At 45.1% G+C, this 11,078-nt stretch overlaps 1 protein-coding gene across 5 annotated transcripts in view; it reads left to right on the top strand.

The window, feature by feature from the left end:
* Rbm47 (RNA binding motif protein 47) overlaps window positions 1–11,078 on the top strand; it is a 135,406-nt gene that overhangs the window by 951 nt on the left and 123,377 nt on the right. For 2 of the 5 annotated variants that reach the window (NM_001291226.1, NM_178446.4), the window contains exon 1: window positions 26–488. The exons of the other annotated variants lie outside the window; for them this stretch is intronic. The gene's annotated coding sequence lies outside the window, so the exon portion shown is untranslated. Of the gene's footprint in view, window positions 1–25; window positions 489–11,078 lie in introns of those variants that run through there. 5 annotated transcript variants of the gene reach the window in all.

Here is an 11,078-nt window from a genome sequence, read left to right as displayed (position 1 = left end):
GAATGGCCTCGTCTGGGGGAGGGCAGGAGGCGGAGGGAGGGAACCGGGAAGAGCAGGGATTGCAGAGGCACCGATTGCAGCCGGACTCCGCCGCGCTCCGCGGGATCCGACCCTGTGCCGCTCCGCCCGGGCCACAGCCGCACCGCAGCCGGCTCGTACGACCCAGCCCAGCCGGCCGCCGAGCGCCCGGACCCGGAGAAGCCAGGCTCTGGGCCGGGAAGACGTTTCTTACCGCAGGTCACTCAGGCTAAGAAATTGTGACAAACTGGAATTCCCAGAACCCGGGAAGAGTTAAAGCCTAGAGCGATCTGATCTGTTGCTTTAAGCCGCACGGTGGGAAGTAGTTTGGAGACTCTTTAATTTAGTTTTCTATTTAAAAGTGTGCGGCCAGCGAAGATGTTGTAGGTGACTTCCTAGCCTTGTAGATTGCTACCGGGCTGTGAATGGTATTAATTTCTGAAGTGAGCGACGCCAAGTACTTACGGAAGGTAAGGTGGACTTTTGGCAGTTCTGACTACTGTCCCCATAGAGTCCTGACTTTTGGGAAAAAACAAACAAACAACATCTTTCTCTCTCTATTTCTTTCCCCCTTAGTATTAATCTCTCATTTGATCGTCTTCCTTCTTTAGTGGGAAGTTAAAGGGTTTATAAAAAGATTTTTTTTTTTAAAGCTTCAGCTTTTGGAGAGCAGATAATCCTATGGTCAGCCGCATCTTGTTTCCTGCAGACTTGAGTCTTTTTCCGTGTGTGTGTGTGTGTGTGTGTGTGTGTGTGTGTGTATAGTTGAAAAAAACGTAATTGGTCTTTTTTGAGGCACAGGTGACTAGATGCGGATTATTAGCTTGAGATTTCGGAGTTTTTGGTGACGGGCGTCTCGCTTGAGTGTTAACTGGAGCAGAGCGGGGGGGGGGGGGGGGGGGGGGGCTTCCTGCAGACATTTATCTCTGAAGGCCACCCTCGGGGAAGCTTAGTTGTTGTTTCCAGCGGAGAATTCAATCTGGAGACAAGAGTAGAGTCTACCAAATATAACATCTGATATGCCTGCAGTCACTGGGTGGCTAAGAAATCAGTCAAAATGAATGGAAATGGAAAATTTCAGATAAAGGACTCTCTGTTTTAATTAGGTAAAAGTTGACAACACTCTAAGACTGTCCTAAGGCACTTAGGGATGTGGCTTCCTTATTAAGTCTTATCAAACTGATGAAAAGATATTCTCTAGGTACTTACAAGCTATTTTTGACTTGCTTTTATTTTCTCCATTACTTATGGGAGCTAAAAGTCGAACTTTTCTCCCCTCCGGTTTGTGTGATAGTGACTCACTTAGGAGTTTCCTTAGGAGGACTGCAAATCAAAACTGTTCTTCAAGCTGCTGAGGTGGCTGGCCACCAAACTTGAGGACCTGAGTTCTAGCCTTCCCTCACCGTGGTGGAAGGAGAAAACAATCCTCTAAGTCGTCCATGGACTTAATTAATTAATTAATCAATCAGTTAATTAAAAACTCAGGCTTAGGTCAGGCAAGGTGGAACGTGCCTTTTAATCTACAAGTAAAAGGCCAAAGCAGGGGATTGGAGGGTCCAGGGCAACTGGAAAGCTGGGTTTGGTGGCTCATACCTTTAACTCCAGTCCTTGAAAGGTAGGATAGGAGGAACCAAAGGGAGGGGAGGAGGAGTTCAAGGCCAGCCTGGTCCACAAGGCAAGTTCCAGGCCAGCAAAGGGCTGCACACTGAGACTTTGCCAAAACAAAAAACAAACAAACACACAAGATAGATAGATAGTAACTGAATGGTAAGTGAGAGTCTTACTGTGGAGTCAGACTAAGGAACACAAAGGGTGGAACAACCTGCAGGGGTAGAAGTTTTGATCACCAAACGGTGGTCATTAGATCAGAAGTGTTTGAGACTGAGAATTGCAGAAGCCACAGCCAACTGGCAAAAGTTGCCAGTAGGGAACACAGCCTCTAGATGGACCAAAGCCCTCAGCCAAAAGGAGAAGGTAGCATTTTGTGGGGTTCAGGCTGCCATTCAGTTACACAGTACTCCCTCAGGACCCTATGTGATGACTTCGGGGGTGGTGCCCACAAAACACAGCTGTCTGAGGGAAACTGGAGGAAGAGGGGAGGGATAGCCTGGGTATTTTTCATGTCCACCTTGACCTTCCCCTTGTTCTGATGGAGACGCTGGAGGCCTCTAACTTTGCAGGGAGCAACATCCTGGGAGAACGGAGAATCAAAAATTTCATTTGTGCCAGCTTCATGATTCACTTTAAAGGAAGACAGGCTGGCGTAGCAAAGCCTCCTGACTACCTTTATCTGACTGGATAGGATGCACTATGTCTTCAGTGTTTGTAGTGCTGGGTTCAAGCGAGCTCCAGTGCCACAGAGGAGAGTGCTGTCATCTGTCCCTGCCTAGGGATTAAACTCAGGGCGAAGATAGATCCTGCTAGGCGAGTGCCTTGTCACTACACTCCCAGAACTCCCAGTGTCATCATATTTATTGACATCGTCTAGGCTGGCCTAAAACCTGTGAACCTCCTGCTACACTAGGTTTTCTGAGTAGCTGGACTTAACAACTGTGTAAGTGCTAGCAAATGCTTTGTTTTGAAATCCAAATTCTTAAACAGACTGCTTTTTCTGTCCCTTATTGCCTTTCAGAACTGTCTAGGATTTAAAATTAAGCGACATTATTTTATGGCCATCTCCATTGATTTTTTTTTTTTTAAAGACATTATCATTTTTATTATCATTAGTGCTATTTTGGTTTTTCGAGTCAGGGTTTCTCTGTGTAGCCCTGTCTATCTGTTCTGGAACTCACTCTGTAGACCAGGCTGGCCTCAACCACTCTGGATCAGGCCTGCCTCTGCTTTCTGAGTGCTGGGATTAAAGGTGTCTGCCAGCACGACCCACCCGGCTAAGACTTTACTTTTTATAATTAAAATTTTTTTACGTACCTGAGTTTTTGCCTGGGTGTCTGTGCACTGTGTGTGTGTGTGTGTGTGTGTGTGTGTGTGTGTGTGTGTGTATGGTGCCTTCAAGGCCAGAAGGAGTTACAGAACTAGAATTACAGAAGGTTGTGAGCCCACATGGGTATAGGGAATTGAACCCGAGTTCTCTAGAAGAGCAGTCAGTGCTCTTAACCACTGAGCAATTTCCCCAGCCCCAAGACTTACATTACTTTTATTTTGTGTGTGTGTGTGTGTGTGTGCATGTGTGTGTGCATATGTGCAAGTGTGAGCATGCTGCATGTGTGTGTGCTCATACATGTGCCAATGTGAGCATGTGTGTGTTTGTGTGCACTAGGCCAGAAGGAGCCACTTATAAGCTGCCTGATATGGGTGCTGAGATCTAAACTCCCGCTTTTTTGGACAAACAGCAAGAGCTCTTAGCCCCTGAGCTTCCTCTTCAGCTTGTGTTTTTTTTTTTGTTTTTTTTTTTATTGCTTTTGCTTTTGCTGTGTTTGTGTGTGCATATGCACAAGAGTGCAGGTACCAGAGGAGGCCAGAAGAATGAGTCAGAGGGGAAGTTGCAGGCAGTGGTGACCAGCTCCTTGTGGTCTGAGTGCTGGGACATGAGCTTGGGTCCTGATCTGCTTTTAACTCCTTAGCCACTTCTCCAGAACACTCAATAGTGTACTCTAAAATAATAATTGTTTCTCTGTGTGTGTGCATATATGTGTGTGTGTGTGTGCACGCGCAAGTGCATGTTCATTTGTGATGATATAGGCGTCAGATGACAACTTTGTGGAGTTAATTTTCTCCTTTCACCATTTTGTGAGTTCTGAGAATTGAACTTACAGGAACAGGATTACACAGTGAGATGGCCAAGCCATTTCTTTGCTTCCACCCCCTGTAGTTTTAACAGTCAACCGATTGACTATAAATATATATATTTTAAGATTTATTCATTTTAGTTTTATGTATACGAATACACTGTAGCTATACAGATGGTTGTGAGCTATCATATGGTTGCTGGGAATTGAATTCAGTACCTCTACTTGCTCTGGCCCTGCTCGCTCAGGCTGCCCCATTTGCTCCGGCCCAGAGATTTATTTATTATATCTAAGTACACTGTGGCTATCTTCAAACACACCAGAAGAGGGCGTTAGATCCCATTACAGATGGTTGTAGGCTACCATGTGGTTGCTGGGATTTGAACTCAGGACCTCTGAAGAGCAGTCAGTGCTTTTGACCGCTGTGCCATCTCTCTAGCCCCAGAATGACTTTTTGAGACACTGATCTACCCCATGCTGGCTTGCAACTTCTGGTTCTCCTACCTCACCCTCCCAAGTGCTAGAATTACAGGCGTGTACGACCACACTGGGCTATTTAGTTCTTAAAACTTTACTATTTATTCATCAGTTTGACCCTTTTTTCAGGATGCAGAGTTCTGCTTTGTTGCTAAAGCAGTTGGTGATATTGAGGGTTTAAACAAAAAATCAAGGAAACAATAGTTTTTTGTTTTTTGTTTTTTTTTGGATTTGAGTTCTCTATGCTTATTATTTTTATTGAGTACTTAGGACTTAGTACTGAGTTCCAGTCTGGGCTACATGGTAGTCCCAAAACCAAACCAAACCAATTAAAAGCCTACTTTTATTTCCTCCTATGATAAGAACATCTTTCATTTACTAGTACAACCTATTTTAAGTAATGATTTTTTTAAAAAAGGTTAATGTAAAGAAATTGTTTTTACATGATGATCCAGGTTCTGTGCTCCTCACTTGCAGGTGCTGGGGGATCGATCCAACCAGAACCCTAGAGACTGTGGGCAGGTCGCTCTACCACTGAGCCCCATTCCCTCCAGCCTTAACATTGTCTGTTTTGTTTTGGTTTGGTTTTTGGGTTTTTGGTTTTTTTTTTGCTTTTTGCTTTTTTCCTTTTGAAGCAAATTCTCACCATGTAGCTGGTGTTGGCCTCCGATTCCTGACAGTCTCCTCCCTCAGCTGCTGCCAGCCCAGTTCCCAGCGTTAGCCTCTTAAACTCAGGATTAAAAGTAATTCGTGGCCCAGATAATTGAGCTTTGATGGGCACCAGAAACATCAGCTTGTTTGAGACAGCTCCAATCAAGCCCTCTTCTGACTTTTCTGGATTGCCCAAGAGTTAATACTTGGATGTGGGTGAGGGCAAGGACATTTCCTTAAATTTGGACCTAGGCTCGTATCTCTATGATAGGACATAATCGTAAGGAGCAAACCCCCAAAACTTACCCTGAAACGTGGTTCACGGGACTTGGACTTTTTTTTTTTTTTTTTTTTTTTTTTTTTTGCATGAGTGTAGAATCCACATGGCCTTTTATGAGTTGACAATGGAAACATTAAACACAGCTTGAAGGGCTTGTCAGAAAGATTCCAAAGTAAAGGTTATATTGGAGCCCTTTGGTTTCTGGCCCGATTAAGAGCTTAAGACTTAGGAGTAGTCTCTGTGTCTTATGATGATGTGGATTTCCTGGTGTAATAACATCTGAGGTGTGTGTTAGTCAAAACAACTGCCTACTGAAGCTAATGGCTTCAGAGAATAACTAGCTAAGGGAGTTCTGGAGCAGCAACACGTATATGACTTGGGTTCCAAGGAAGGAGGTCTGGGGGTGGGAGTCGGGACAGGGCTCGGGGAGGACCCTGCCGCAGAATTGGTGTGGAAATGAGAGTATTGTTCTGATGTCACCTTAAGTTGATGGAAATACCCCGGGCTGAGAGACTCAGGAGGAAATGGTGCCCTGATATGTGACTTCTTATTGGGGTTGTTTCTCTGTAGTTGCTTCTATATTCTGTTAGCATCATTATACAAGAGAGGCAGAGGGGAGGGCAGGAGACAACTGTCCCTTGGGTCCCCTTCTGTCCAAGATAGAATGCCCCGGTGCCTTGCTTCTGCCAGAGAAGCTCTCTACCACGGAGCTATACCCTCAGCTTGGTCTCATTTTATTTGAAAAGGGAGTCCAGGCCTGCCTTGAACTTACATAGCTCTCCCTTAGCCCCTTGAAAAGCTGAGATTATACACCCGCAGATCTTACTTTATACTCTAAAAGATGGTGGAGGGGTGAATGGAATTTTCCACTGGAGTAGAAAAACAGAATTCCTGGAGAAATGAGCGGTTGAGAAACAGGTGATTTCTGCGTGGGCCAGTAATGTGGGATATCCCAGCTTACCTGGAGATCACCAATGCCATCCACTGCAGGCTTGCTGGCTGCTATGGAAAATTTGGGCTGGCATCTCTCCCATTTACCTCTCTGCTTGTCTGTCAGTCTGTCTGTCGGCCCTTCTCCTTGTTCTCGCCTAGTGGTGTTGTTACTGTTTTTTCTTTCTTTTTCTCTGTTATGATTTTTGAGACCAAGCCTCACTCTGTAGCCCAGACTGGCCTTAAGATCTGCACAAAGCTCCTATGTCAGTCTCCGGATCCCACACCTGTCTCCCCTCCCCTCTCTTCTACAATTTGAATGTTCCTAGCGTGCTGCTGCTGCCACAGACACTGCTTTGAATGCGTCCAGGATACAACCAGAGAACTGATCGCAAACAGGCACAAGTCCTTCCATTACATTTGCCCGTTAGAGGAACTTAGATTGTATAAAAGTGACTTGTGGGTGTATTTAAGTGCATGTGACTAATACATTTATGAAACAATATTAAGTAAGTATACAGGTAGGATATGTGGGGCTGCCTCTAGTTGAGCCTTTGAGTAGTTTTACATACCAGATGTACAATTGCTTGTTGAAGGTCATCAAGACCAGGTGTTTGTCATGAGAAGACAAAGTCCCCCCCTGCCCCCACCGCCGCCCCAGCCCTGTATGTATTGGAAATGTAGTGGTCGTTTGCTTTCCTATTTTGAAAATATATGTATTATTTAAAATTATAGTTGGGCACATTAATCAAGAAAACGGGATCCACCTACTCTCCCCAGTTCACAGTGTTTGTCTTTGAGGTTGCTGTATGTATGTAGTTTTTATGAATGTGATGTTTCAGCATTAACCCAGTACTGGGTATGGTGAATGTCTGGATGGCGGGGCCTGGCAGCTGTAGCTTCCCAATTCGCCTCCCTTTGTCTCACAGCCAGTTTGGGTCATGCTCCCTGAGTATGGGTAGAAGACAACCTGTTCCCAGAAAGGATGGGTGATCCTCGCACGGGTGAGCAAGAGTTAACTATGTGTACCAATAGGATGTGGGCGTGTGTGCAAGTGTGCAATGAATACTGCACATTGTGCAACTGAAATGGGGACAGGGTGCTTATACCTGACAAGGAAATGCCAGCCCGGGAAAATCGTCACAAGAAGTAGCTATCTTCCTTGGGGGTGGGGGTGGGGTGGGAGTTGGGGGTAGCTCAGCGGTGGTAGAACATGTGCTTAGCTTGTGGAAAGCCCAGGTTCCCTTGTCTGTGTGTGGATATAGACACTTGAACATATAAATGGTGTCTATGTGTCTTGTTTCTGACCACTGTGATCTGTGTCAGGTGTGTGTGTGTGTGTGTGTGTGTGTGTGTGTGTGTGTATGTGTGTGTGTGTTTATGCATCCACGTGGAAGTCAGAGTTGGATGTCAGAAGTCTTATTCCAACAAGCCCCACCTTATGTTTTGAGACAGTCTCTTATAGAACTGGATTCGGCTAGACTAGCCAGCCAGTCAACTGTAGAGGCATTCCTAAATCCATCTTCCTAGCGCATGTTCTGCTGTTCCTGGGTCTTTATGTGGGAGTTAGGGATCCAGACTCAGGCTTCCATGCTCACATAGCTGGCACTGGAGCAGCTGAGCTATTTCTTCAGCTGCTGGCTCAGTCGTCTAAAAAAGCACTTCACAGGTCAAAAGAAAAGAAGAGTCCTGCCAGGCATGACTGTCCAGGGCAGTAAAGCGCAGCATTCAGGGGGTAGAGGCACACGGGGTTGCTATGAATCAGAAGCCAGCCTGTTCTCTATAGTTTGGGGGTAGCCAGGGCTACACAGAAAGGCCCTGTTCCAAACAAAATAAAAATGAAACCAGATAGAGAGATGGCTCAGTGGTTAAGGGCACTGACTGCTGCTCTTCCAGAGGTCCTGAGTTCAATTCCCAGTAACCACATGGTGGCTCACAACCATCTGTAATGGGATCTAATGCTCTCTTGTAGTGTGTCTGTACTCATATACATAAAATAAATAAACCTTTTTTAAGAAAATGAAACCAAAACAGAACAAAATAACCTTAAGTGGTGAAACAGATTTTTTTTTTAAAGACAGAGATTTGTAGCCCTAGCTAGCTTGAAATTGCCATAGATATCAGACTAGCCTTGAACGAGCAGGGATCAATCTGTCAAGTGTGGGGATTACAAGTGTGTGCCACCACCACACCAGGCACCAGGCAAGACTCTTTTTCTTAGTTTTGTTTGTTTGTTTGTTTGTTTTTTTTGTTTTTTTTTTGTTTTTTGTTTTTTTGTTTGTTTTTTGTTTTTCGAGATAGGGTTTCTCTGTAAAGCCCTGGCTGTCCTGGAACTCCCTTTGTAGACCAGGTTGGCCTCAAACTCAGAAATCCACCTGCCTCTGCCTCCCAAGTGCTGAGATTAAAGGCATGTACCACCACGCTTGTCTTTTTTTTTTTTAAGTACTTCCCTTGGGTCAGCTGGATTCCTGCTAAAATAATATTTCTTTTTGTTGTTCTTTATTTTCAAAAGTAATGACATGGTTCTTAGGACAGCAAGGCTTTGCCAAGGGTAGGCCCAACTTCTGGAGACAAAGTTATCTTTGTGTATCCACAAGTAGGAGGATCTGGTAACCCCAGAAAACTCAATGGGGCACTGGGACTGCATTGACAGAGGATCCCATGCCTATTGGTGTCTTTCCGTGTTATGCCTACCAGCTAATATTTGTAAGCAATTCCTCTACATATTCTACTGCTTTAGACCTTTAGACCTACGCAGGGAAGAAGTCCTTGGTTACTGATTCGATTTGGGATTATCTAGATGATAAAAACCAAGGGGCCTTGAACTTAAGAGCCACTCATGAGGAACTGAAAACATAGGCCTACACTACTGGGCCTGGCCCCTAACTTTGGATTGTTGTCACCAAAGAACCCTACTCCAAGAGAGAACTGTCTTTTGTGGTCTTTTCTAGATGGATCCATGATTCTTCCTAATGTTACATGCAACTTTCAATGAAAGGCCATTGCTGATGTCTGTAGACCCTGTTGTTGTGTGATTAAACTTCCTATGAGATGCAACACATGTCTCCTTTCTTCACCCCAGATAGGAACCCCTAAGAGACTATAAAGTACAGACACCACCAAAGTCCAACTTGGTGAACCATGAGTCTTAATGGGATTACTTACAGGAATATGTGTGAGGGGTCACTGACAGGAGCAGAAATGACTCATAGACACCTGCATCACTAAAGTCCAGCCTAGCATGGGTGACAGACAGCTCACAAAGCTGAGAACCTGGAATGCTCTGCATTGCCTGCAGGCAGCTCAAGTCGGTTGGAGACTGTCCTTTCCAGGTGCTTCAGTTGACCTATACCTCTCCCAGACGCCTCGGCTGGTTTCTTTTCTTCCAGGCATCTGGTGCAATCTCAAAAAGCCTTCTCAGCAGCGCAGCCTCCTTCAGTCTGAGGGGACTCTGAGTTTGTACTGCTTCTTCAGGCAGGGCATCAGGGCAGGGCCTGGTGCATCTGCTCAGTTTCAGGGACTTCCCTGAAGCTATTTTGAGTTGCTTAAAGAGCAGGCGCTTCCTATTGGATAGAATGTTTCAATCTTGGAGGAAATTGTTACAGTATCTGCCATCTTCCCTCCCCCTCCTCCATTTTTTTTTGGTTTATTTTTGTTTTGTGTAAGTGTTTTGTTTGTTTTGGTATTATAGTTGTCCATATTATATGTGGGAGAAAAGAGTGGTTATCTGCTAGTTTACCATTGAAACTGGACTCCATTCTGGAGATGACTAATGTGAATTAGAAGTTGTGGGTATATAAAACTGTAACATGTTACACTGATACACTTGTATTGGGCCTTATTGCCTAGTATTAAGTAATCACACTCACTATAGGACTTGGCCTGTGGCATCGAAGCTTACCTTTTTTCTCTTGGGACAAGGTATCAGTATGTAACCCTGGGTGGCCTTGAACTTACTCCATAGATCAGATTGACCTTTCCTCCAGGGTCTGGGGTTAAGGTGTAGGCAGGCCACCATTGGCTTTTACTTACGCTCTTTCCCCAGAACATAGAGTGGGTTCCTTGGAAGCAGGAAGCTTTTGTGTTTGTGTAACATACACAGTCCTCAGGTATTTTGAGTGGTCTAATACAAAAAGCAGGTTCTTCCTCTAAAGACGTCACCACCTAGAATAAGATTTCTGCATCTCATAGGCATTTCTTATATGTAAATATATAGTCTTACTCAGACACTATCCTCCAATTTTTTCCAAAAGCATTTCACCAAAGTGTGTCAAAGAATCGATAGGATGAAGCTTTAGTGAATTGAGGCAGGAAGGAACCTGTAGCAGCTGAGCCTCTAGAACCAAGGCATGATGGGAGGTGGTGGGGGCTGACGTGGAGCTCAGGTGCCTACCACCCCATTCTGCAGTAGCATTCTTTCAAATATCTAACTTACCCAGGCTTTATTTGTTTTTTGTTTTGTTTTGTTTAGCACCCAGTGCCTGGCAGCTAAACCTCCACACATCCAGCCCCACACCATACCGGAACTTCGGTGGTACACTCAGAACACAATTCAGAAAAGAAGAAAAGGACATTTCCTTGTGACTAGGAAATGCTTTCTAGATGATTAACAGGAGAAAGGTAGATTTTTCTCAAAGTCAGGTTGACCAAAGGGAAAACTATCCCAAAGAGGAAGGTCACTGTGAGGTGACTCTCCCTGCCCTGGAGCCTTGTACAGTGTGGTTTTCTGGTGGGTCTGTGGTATTGAGTATCAGAAGGGAGATGAGGAAGGAGGGCAGGTTGCTGGGAAGTCCTGAGAGCTACCTCTAGTCGTGTGGGCAGAGCAAAGAGAAACCAGTCTGAGCCAGCTCTCCCCACCAGTGTAAGCAGCAGGTTTGCCCAAGGCCCTGCTTTGCTCTTTGCTCCACACTGTGAGTTCCAGAAGCTACCTGGGGATCTATGGCGATGTTTCAGTGAGCAACAGAACCCACGGGCTC

The sequence above is a fragment of the Mus musculus genome, chromosome 5 (assembly GCF_000001635.26).
Source record: "Mus musculus strain C57BL/6J chromosome 5, GRCm38.p6 C57BL/6J".
NCBI classification, from domain to species: Eukaryota; Metazoa; Chordata; class Mammalia; order Rodentia; family Muridae; genus Mus; species Mus musculus.
Note: the sequence above shows the minus strand (reverse complement) of the source record. Positions and strands in the feature narration are given on the sequence as shown.